Raw genomic sequence first — 9487 nt, forward strand, 5'->3', positions numbered from 1 at the left:
AGTTCAGTTTAAGAAGAGCCTAAAGGATTTATTGGTGGCCAACTCTTTCTGCTCAGTTGATCAATTTCTTAGTAGAACTAACTGATGTGTATATGTTACTAATAATATCAAATAAGGTGGGTATTAGTACAATCTGACTTATTTACAAATTCAGTGCAGTAATGCAATCATTGTAAATAATTGTTGTAAAATTATTTTTCTATTGATCGATGCATGGTTATGACAGCTTAAAAAGAATCAGTGCATTGAACATTTACATATTTTGTGACAAGTTATTTGACTTTTCATTAAAATATATATTAAGATATGTTTACTGATTCCACAGCCATGTGGTTCATTTTACCTGGGACCTGTGGAAGGTACATTAGCACATTTTTTTCTTTGTAAATATTTATTGTATATTGATGTTTTACTGACATGTTCAACATACAGGATGATCACCTCACTATGGATCTATTGGAATGAAAAGTACATGTAGTGTAACCTAATCCAACCTTCTGGCAGATTAAAACTGTGTCAAACTGAGACTTAAACCCAGAACCTTTTCCTTTTCCTTTTGCGGGCAAGTGCTCTACCACCTGAGCTACCCAAGCACAGCTCACAACCCGTCCTCATGGCTTTACTTCTGCCACTCCTACATCCCAAGCTTCATGGAAGTTCTCCTGTGAAAGAATATTGAGGAAACATGGCTTGCAGGACAATCATGTTTTTGTACTTTCATATATTTGTGGTACATGAAGTTCAGAACTCAGATATCAGTCCCCCAGAGCAGTTCAATGCAACTCTCAAAAATCCTCAAGAAAATCAACCTTAATGTTTTCTGAGTGGCTTTAATATTCTAAAATAAGGTTGATTTTTCGACAGGCATCATGGTTACGTGGTAGGATGGTTGACTCCCATGTGGGGTGGGGCTTTGGTTCGATATCCAGTGATGTAAATTTTTAAACAACACCTTCATACGAAAATTTCCTGGAAGTATGAAATACATAAAGATGAAATAAAATTTAAATTTTAATTTTTTAATTTAAAGACTCATTTAATAAAAGATCAGTAATTAACACAATGACTGCCTCTGGCTGCTGGGATCAGAGCAGAACTACACGCCTGATGCCCTGTTGCCACTGGCAGCCACAGAAGAGCCTCATCACTAAGTAAGCAGCAATCGACATATTAAGAAATAATATTGGCAACGAAAACTACATTTTTGTGTGTAATATGTAATTAGAAATTAATAGATGAGTTTTTCTTAAAATGACTATTAGATATTGATGGTAGGCAATAAAAACCTCATAACTCCATGTGTCTGTGAAAACCCAATAATTCCAGTAACTAGTAACATATCACTTATACTGTCAAACCTCGATATGTCGAATTTGTAGAGAAGGCAAAATTTATTCAATATATCGAGGGTTCGATAATATGTTGTCTCCATGTGTGGAGGGGTGGAGTTTGCGGAGGGGGGAGAAAGAGTACAACCTTCATTTTTTTTATGATTGTACTGTGACTTTTTTCACATTTGTGTGATATAAGGCCACGTTTCGTTTTGGTAATATAATAAAGAAAGCAAATTAGATTATTATGCATGTTGTTGTATTTCTTCTGAAATTGATGACAATTTATAAGTTTAAAATAACATACTTTCATCATAAAAACATTAAATACAGTAAAGATTTTGCAGTACATTCATAAAAATTTCCAGAAATCATTGGCTTTAAAAGTTATCCATAATTTTGGCATGCTTTAAACTTTTGATCACCCATGAATCTATTTTATTGTCTATGATTACAGTGTCTGAGAACACACTATCCTTTACTTCCTCACACTTCTCCATGTACACTACAATTGTGTCGAGAGCCGCTTTGGCCTGCAAGGCATCACTCACCTCCCCCTCCTCCTCTTCCCATTTGTCTTCATCGTTGTGGCTGCCTTCTTTCTCGTTCGCTGTCTTCAAGGAGTCAACAGTCTCAGCGTCTGTTAGTGATCCTGCTATTGTGACATCATTGCCACATCCATGAAATCTTCAAAACAATCATGAGCGATGTTCACCACTTTCATCCAGTTGGACCCAAGGATACTGATGAGGTGTCTCCTGCAAGCACTGTATAAAATAAAATGTCTAACCAAATTCCCAGTGTCAGAATCAAACTAAGATTTTACATGTTTAAGTATTGAACCCACCAGCTGCTCATTTTCATCTGTCATCGAAAATCCACATTTGGAAATTCTTCTCTCCTTCTTGTTTCTCCATGCTTTATCCAGCATTCTGATAGCATCTATAATGTTGATAGTTGTACAATTGTCATTGTCAATATTGTGGGCTGTCATACAGACCACTTCATAGCTATAATTTTCTTTGACATTTTTGATTATCCCTTGACCTATTTTGTTGTATTGTTAGGTTGTAAAAATTGTACTGTCTTGGATTTTAACAGGGGAATAGCATTATGTGAACTGCAGTTGTCCACAAATAACACAACTTTTCGATTTTCAAAAGTCATTTTACCCAGCTGGAAAACATTTCTGTAGTCATTCATGCTTTCTTGTTCGCAGTGTACCCCACAGCGAATGACTTACACCCAGAAAAACATCATGGTTCTGTGCCAGTCATATTTGCTGCTGACAGAACAGTAACATGATCTTTGCTTAGCTTGCCCGTGTGACATTTTTATCCTCAGAAAGTCAAAGGTTTGTCTGGAAGACATTTGTGGAAAAGTCCTAGTTCGTCTGCATAAAAAATGTAAACATGTTTCTAACCTTGAAAGATTCTCTGCAATTATGACTTACACTCATAATAAATTTTGTTATGTACACTGATTCTTTGCCCAATCACCTTTTGGAAAACAATACTGTGTCTTTTCTTGAAATTTTATAAATATCTGTTACTCACAAAACATATCTCAATGCTGCTGCAAAATAATCTGCTTTTTATTTAAAAATAAGTCCACCAATGTTCATATTATTGTTCCTCTGTTGTCAGAACCACAACACTAAACACTATTCTAAATCTGGAAACTTAGCCTTTTGTTGTCATTTCCGATCTGCCCATTCATCCTTGGTAATCATGCAGTCTTAATTCTTGATTGTCGACAGTGTTCTTGCCGGAATCCCATACTCTGCAGCTGTGCCCTTCTTTATCTTTACTGCTGCTTTCACTTCATCAGGAAATCAGTGGTATTGCTATTGAGAAAAGGACTGCCCACATGTCACAGGTATTCTTGTGCCTTCTGGATACTTAAGGTCAAGAACAGCCTCCAGCAGTATTATTCAATGCAGGAAACTGCTCTGGCTGAGCTAGATCCCCCGCAGATAGACTCCGTCGGAATGATGGTAGAGTGGTAGTGACCTCATGGTGGAAATTAACAATTAAACAGATGATGACCCAATAACTGACTGATTTTATGACCTGCGTGACTAGACAGCCAGTACTTACATGCCAAAAGGGGTTTGTTGTGGTACTGCTGCTACAAATGTCATGTACATCACATTCCAAAGTGTTGTTCATTTTGATAACTAGCTGGGCACAGACTAGCAGACAGTGGTGGCGCCCATTGGGTGCGATATCATAATGCTGTACCAGCAGATTGTGGCAAGTGTCATTTTACTACATTATGCCCTCTTACAAAGGTTTGCACCATTACAGGTCAAGAAAAAGTTCTGAAGCACTTGGAAATCCATTGACATTTATGGAGCCTTTTCTAGTGTCCTTAAGTTACATTTTGAAACAACAACAGTAAGAGGTCTATATGACACTCTGAGGACTTTATGCCTGTACCGAGTAAAACAATCAACAACTTACTTAGCCCACAATAATACTGTTTTTTAACACACTACATATCTAAACTGGATACAGATAATCAAAACAGTAATGGAAGCCACATGCTGTATAGTTGATGTGTTGATCAGTTGACAGCCACACAAATAAGGCTAAAATCATTGCTGAGCATTTGGAGAGAGCCTGTGGGAAAGAAGGAAAATAAATAAAAAATAAAAACAACCCCCTCACACACACACACACACACACACACACACACACACACACACACACACACACACACACACAGAGTGGAAGGGGGGGGGGGTGAGAGGGGAATAATTACTGGCACGTGTTGGAAGGAAGAATACAGGATAGGAATAAGGCACATTCAGTTCCTCCTTGGCGCAGGGAAGTGAGAGATGTGTTGCACACGATGAAGTGGAGAAGTAGGTAGAGAGGGGAGTTACGATAGAGGGAAATCACAGAGAGTACTTTCAGTGCCTCTACTGCTGACAAGAGTTATTATAAATCATTTATAAAAATCAAGAACAGCAGATGTAGTAATGCAGAACCTTGAGGTACTCCATAACCAATAGACTACACATAAATATCGTATTTTTGTTGCAAAGCTTGCTGTTAAATAAATGAGATAACATAGCTACAGACCCTTCAGCACAAAAATTCATTCATATCACTTACAAATTGCAAGTCACACATCTGTACCTTTGTATGATCGGATAAAATTGCAGAAAAGTCCACATTCATATTTAAGTTAAGTCCTAACAACAACTGATAGATCATTAGTGATTGTTTGAAAGTAATAAAAACAGAGTTTGAAGCTTCATTCTGAGTAGCTGTATGTGCAGCAGCCAGGGGACCACATCATGTGGAATACTGTGACACAGTGCAGAGACAGGGCAGTGTACAGCAGAGCATCCTGGCTGGCCTCGGTGAGTTCAGATTGATGACCTATGAGTGTAGCTGGCTCCTCGCCTGGATCTGAGCAAGCAGTTGAATAATACTGCTGGAGGCTGTGCTTGACCTTAAGTATCCAGAAGGCACAAGAATACCTGTGACCTTGTGACATGTGGACAGTCCTTTTCTCAATAGCAATACCACTGATTTCCTGATACATGCACTGCCCTGTAATGGCTCCAATAATAAGAAACAGTGTGTCGACAGACTGTTTGTATATAGTATGGTGTCCATAACTTGCAATGGCCTTGTGGTATTAGTAAATCGTCTTCTGACGAGAGATGTCTGCATGCCACAGGTAGGGAAAAGTGCTGGGCAAAGAGGTTGTGCCAACAATCTCTTTCACGATGTTATGTAGTTACCTCCCAGTAGCAAACTTAATATTTTGGATGACATCTGACTATTAAAAGGCTGGAGTATGAACAAATTGTTACTTTACAAACTACATGATTATTTGAAAAACTGCTAGGTTAGATTTTGCCACCCAGGATGGACTATAATTGTTGACAATAACTTTGATTACAGAATATTTATGATCTATACATTCAGAAAAGTTTACGAAGCCATTTTATCCATCTGCATTAGGAATAACCTGTTTATACGAGCAAAGCTTTCATATTGAAAATAATGATAAGTCATGCAAATTTCTTAATTAATAGCATAATCAATTAATGAATTGCACAAAAATTAGGTTAACAAAAATATACTGTAAAAGGTTTGAATCTAAAAAGCACAAATACAGAATCTGTAATGGAAAATGTGGCTCCTTCTGAACTTCAGTGTTAATTGTGCCCTGAGGAAGGCCAATGCAATTTGGCTGAAACGTCAATTTTAGTTTATTATTGTTGTTGGTTTTTAGCAATGACGCGGCATAATACCCAGAAGAATTTTAATCACTATGACACCGGCCACAGAAGCCTACGTTCTTATATTCAGTGTTAATTATTTCATAAGGTAAGTAGTTCCCTGGTATTTTACTATGTTATTGGAAAGTTGGAGGCTAGTCTTTGCAATGAATGGTGTCATCACTATCAAATCAATTTATCTACTATTGAGTCTGACCTCAGTAGCCAGAGACAGTAGTCGTGAGTGTGTGTGTGTGTGTGTGTGTGTGTGTGTGTGTGTGTGTGTGTATTTTTTCTATAATTCGAAAGAAGCTGTTTTGGCTGAAAGCTTACTTGTCAGGTCTTTCTGTTGTGCCTGTCTGCAACTCAACATCTCCACTATATCCTTTTCATAATATTGTTATTAGCACAAGATGTTTTCACCATTTCAGACTGTACCAGAAGTTTTAATTAGGAATAGTTTATAGTAAACATGGTTTAAAAAAAAAAAAACTGTTTACATTTTTGTAGTCAGATAATATGAGACTACAACTGTAATAATGAAACAGAATGAAATTAAATCTAATTAAGAACAACATTCCATACAGAAAATCAGAGGCAAATTACACTTAGAAGCAGAAAGGAAAAATGGTTGAAAAGGTGCATTCTGGCACCTAAAACTTTAGAAATTACACACTGTGCATAGCCAACAAATTTCTTGGATAAGAAGAATTTTTGCAAATGCTTAATGGTTACAGTTTTACACTTTATATAGTTTATTTTTTGTTTGTTGGCTGCAACAAGTACTTTTACTAAAGTAATTATAGCGTTTTTTTTTTTTTTTTTTTTTTTTTTTTTTTTTTTTTTTTTTTGCACTCACAGTACACTTTGCATGCAGTACAAGTACTTTCAAAAGAACATCTGTTCACAATCTCCAAACGTCCAGGTGTTTAGTTTGTGGGATTTTGGGTTGGGCTGCAGCCCAAGGAAACACACTCATTTCTGTAAGACTCAGTGTGTTTCATTACAGGTCTCCACATTACAACAAGTCGTACAGCCAACTGAACAAGCAAGATGGTGTGGGCAATTAGGTTACAGAGTCAAAGCACTTGTGATGGTGGAGATATATCATTCATACTTGTCAATGCCACACAGCCCCCCCCCCTCCCCACTCACCCACAGTGTGGAGCATGGTTTGAGTGCAGTGAAAGGAGGGCATGTCCAGTGGTGAAAGCAGAGAGGGAGATGGCAATGATGTCATGGGTATGTCCATCTCTGGAGGTTGGTGCACCAGGGGCCACGCTGGGAGACCAATGTGAAACTCCTGTACATGGTGTGCGTGGATGAGGTGTTGGTCTGCGCATGAGGATGGAGCTGTGTGGGGAGTGACTGTGTCCCCCACATGATCAGCTGGCAGGGTTCGAACTGTAACCATCCCTAGGGGGTTACCGTAGCTCAGAGGAGCATGTGGTCAACTCTGCGCGGGAGCAGGCAAGAGCCAGTGTTCGACTGATGAACTGGGTCCCCAGTCGGGTGGGGTGAGTTGTCTTACAGCAGGATGAAGCTGTGGTTGTTGTCAATGAGGATGGTGACGTCCTTCACACCTTCGGGTAGGATGTCAGTCTGCAGAACCACTAGGTGGCATAGGGGAGAGGAGGTAGAGAGAGAGGGCTAGAACCTGAGGAATGGCATTGATAGTGATGCAGACGCATGTTCGGGTGAGGGCTACGGCAGCAGCTCTGAGATGTCATAGCTTGGGTGCAAGTCCTCAGTGCTGGGAGGCTGCATAACATCGTTGGGCATGAAAGACACTGGGTCAAGATGTGCCGGTTTCACTCGGTGGAGAGAAAGAGTGAGTGGCAAACCTTTAACCCAGATGTCCATCCTGTTAGCAGTGCAGTTTATGACCTTGTATGGGCTTGAATATGGTGAAGCAAGTGAGGCCCGGATGATGTCATCGGGAAAAACAAACTTGCATGAAAGGAGATCAGAGGGCATGTAGGAGCAGGGGGGAGTATGACAAGATGGGAGGGCCAGAAAAATGTTTACAAAATGCATTCGGATCTGGTTACGAAGTCGGGTAGGGAGGTGGGATTGTCGAGGGATGTAGGTTGTAACAGCTCCCCAGGGAGGACAGGGTTTTCACCATAGATGAATTCACTCGTGGTGCACTCGATATCTGGTTTTTACGATGACCATAGGCTGAGGAGTATACACGGAAGGACCTTGGTCCAAAGACTGTGGTGACACTGGAGTGCTGTCTTAAAAGTGTGATGCCACTGTTCTACCAGTCCCTTTGCTTGGGGGTGGTAGGTAGTCGTGTGACATTTGTTGATACCACACAACTGGCTGAGCTGGGCAAAGAGTGCTGATTTAAACTGCTGGCCCTGGTTGGTGGGGATGGCAGTGGGGCAACCAAGGTGGAAAATCCAGGAAGAAACAAAAGCCTTAGCTACAGTTTTGGTGTTTATGTTGATGAGAGGTACGGTCTCTACCCACCGAGATAAATGATTGATGCAAGAAATAACATAATGGATGCCCTCTGAGGGGGGGATGGAGGCTGATGAGGTCCAGGGCGAATGGGCCAGATGGAATGTCGAATTTGCTGAGAGGTGGAACAGTGTACCTGGTGACTTTGTTGCCCTGGCAGGTGATGCAGTTCCAGGCCCAGGTCTGACAATTACGCTTCATGTCTTGCCACATGGATCGTATGGACACAGGTATGTTGATGACTTAATTCTGGGGCATGCTAGAGAATGTAGTGTGCCAAACACTGAACAGCGGAGGTGGGTGGGGATGAGGGGTTGGAGGGTGCCAGTGGAGGAGTCAAACCAGACTTCCTCTCGGATGCCTGCGAATTTGGCTTTGGTGAAAGTCAATGAAGTGGGGGTGCTGTTGAGAAATTGCTGTGTATCCTTGTCCTGGTTCTGTCGGGATGCTAGGTCAGAAAGGTCGATGACCATTGAGATGGTGCTAATGCAGGAAAGGAAATCTGCAAAGATGTTGTCGGCACCTTTGATATGGCGGACGTCAGTAGATAACTGAGTGATGAAATAAAAATGCTGATAGCAACGGGGAGAGGGTTGTTAGGGGGGATGCGTATGGCATCTGTACTGGTTTATAGTCAGTCAGGATGTGGACATGTCGGCCCTCAACATAATGGCAGAAGTGTTTCATCACCTCATAAACTGTTCTCAGTCGAGGGATGAGTATTTTTGTTGGGCATGAAAGTTCCTTCAAAAAGAACTGAAGTGGCATGACCATGTTGTTGTTGTTGTAGAACTGCGCCTACTGTGGAGTCACTGGCATCCATGGTGATGACGAGTTCAGCATCTGAGATTGGATGAGCAAGGGTGACGGAGGGCGTTAGTTCCCTGGCCACATGTCATGCATTTCCATGTGCACCAAAAAATGAAGGGCCAAGTCACAGTATTGTAGCCTGTTTGGAGCTTCATTTGGTGTACAATCTGAATCTTGTAGCAATAGCAGCATAAAATGTGCAGCAAAATCTTTTGAACTGTTGACTGGGGAGAGACAATTCTCATGACACAGCTTGAGCACTGGCTGCAGACTTTGAGGCATATGCTGCACAGTCGGCTGAGCTACAGCAACTTCATCAACATTTGCCTAGGGAATGGGCTGCCTCTCTCTCCCTGCTGCACTACCTAATTCACCGGTTTCTTCAAATTTCTTAATCATGTTCTTTAACCTATTTAGTGACATGGGACCTCTTTGCAGTTGTTTCTACACCTACACCTTTCTCTGCATGGATACTCTGGAAATCACATTTAAGTGCCTGGCAAGGATTCATTGAACCAGCTTCACAATAATTCTCTATAATTCCAATCTTGAACAACATGGAGAAAAAATGAACACCTATATCTTTCTGTGTGAGCTCTGATTTCCTTTCTTTTATTGCTATTGGTTTTTTCTG

The sequence above is a fragment of the Schistocerca nitens genome, chromosome 8, assembly GCF_023898315.1.
Source record: "Schistocerca nitens isolate TAMUIC-IGC-003100 chromosome 8, iqSchNite1.1, whole genome shotgun sequence".
Classification (NCBI taxonomy): Eukaryota; Metazoa; Arthropoda; class Insecta; order Orthoptera; family Acrididae; genus Schistocerca; species Schistocerca nitens.